Genomic DNA, 1670 nt, shown 5'->3' with positions numbered 1-1670 from the left:
AAACTTGAAAGGGTTCAGAAAATATTTACAAGGATGTTGCCAGGGTCGGGGCAATTTGAGCTATAGGGAAAGTCTAATAGGGTAGGGCTATTTTCCCTGGAGAATCAAAGGTTGAAGGGTGGCCTTATTGAGATTTATAAAATCATGAGGGGCATGGATAGGGCGAATAGCCAAGGTCTTTTTCCAGCGTAGGGGAGTCCAAAACTAGGGGAAAGGTATGAAAGGGACCTAAAGGGCAACTTTTCATGCAGAGTGATGCACATATGTAATGAGTTACCAGAAGAAGTAGTGGAGGCTGGTACAAACAGAATATTTAAAAGACACCTGGATGGATTTATGAATAGAAAAGGTTTAGAGAGATATGGGTCAAATGCTGGCAAATTGGACTGGATTAATTTAGGATACCTGGGCGGCATGGACAAGAGAAATCAGAATCAATATTTCAGGTCCAGGGTTCTGAGGGAGTGTCACTGGATCTCAAATGTTAACTCTGATTTCTCTTCACAGATGCTGCCAGACCTGTTGGTCTTTTCCAACAACTTCTGCTTTTTTTTCTGATATCCCAATGTACCTGGATGGGTGCAGCTTCAGCAATGTTCAAGGAGCTTGACACCATCCGGGACAGAGCAGGCCGTTTGATTGACACCATATCCACAAATATCCACTCCCTCCTCCACTGATGCTCAGGTACTAACTACATGATGCATTGCAGAAATTCACCAAAGATCCTTAGACAACACCTTCTAAGCCCACAACCAACTTCATCTAGGAGGACAAGGGCAGCAGATACATGGAACATCAGCATCTACAAGTTCCCCTCCAAGCCACTCACCATTCTGACTCAGAAATATACCGCTGTTCCTTCACTGTGGTTGGAGCAAAATCCTGGAATTCCCTTCCTACCAGCACTGTGGGTCAACCAATGGACTGCAGCACATGGACTGCAGCGGTTCAAGAAGGCAGCTCACCACCACCTTCTCAAGGACAACTAAGGACAAGTAATAAATGCTGCCTAATCAGTGATGCCCATATCCCATGTGCGAATTAAGAAAAGATGCTCATTTAACATCCCACCAATGTCCACTGGCTCCATTAACATATTGCCCTCTTGGTCACTAATGGGCCTTACTCTTTTCCTGGTTATCTTCTCCCCTGTGATATACTTATATAAAATCTCAGGATTCTCCCTAATCTTACCCACCAGTGCTTTTACATGTCCCCTAATTGTTTTCTTACACTCCCCCCTCCGTCCCTGCACTTTCTATACTCCACTCGGGCCTCTGTTGATATGTTCCCTTAGTACCTGTTAAAAGCCCCTCTTTTTCTTCTTATCCAGTCCTGAATATCCCTCGACATCTGGGGTTATCTGGGCTTATCGTTCCTACATTTCACCCAAAAGGGAACATGTAGGGCCTGTCCTCTCATCAATAACATTTTGAATGTCCCCACTGTTCTGCTGTAGATTTACCTAGAAGTAGCTGTTGCCAGTCTACTTTGGCCAAATCCTTCCTTATTTAAATAAAATCTGCCTTCCCTAATCCAAACCCTGTTTTGCAGACCATCTTGTTACTTTTCCGTAATAAACTTAAAACATATGGTGTTGTTGTCACTACCACTAAAACACTTCATTACCGGCTCTACCAGCATGTTAGCATTTTGTGACTTAAGTG

The sequence above is a fragment of the Rhincodon typus genome, chromosome 1 (assembly GCF_021869965.1).
Source record: "Rhincodon typus isolate 14 chromosome 1, sRhiTyp1.1, whole genome shotgun sequence".
NCBI lineage: Eukaryota > Metazoa > Chordata > Chondrichthyes > Orectolobiformes > Rhincodontidae > Rhincodon > Rhincodon typus.
Note: the sequence above shows the minus strand (reverse complement) of the source record.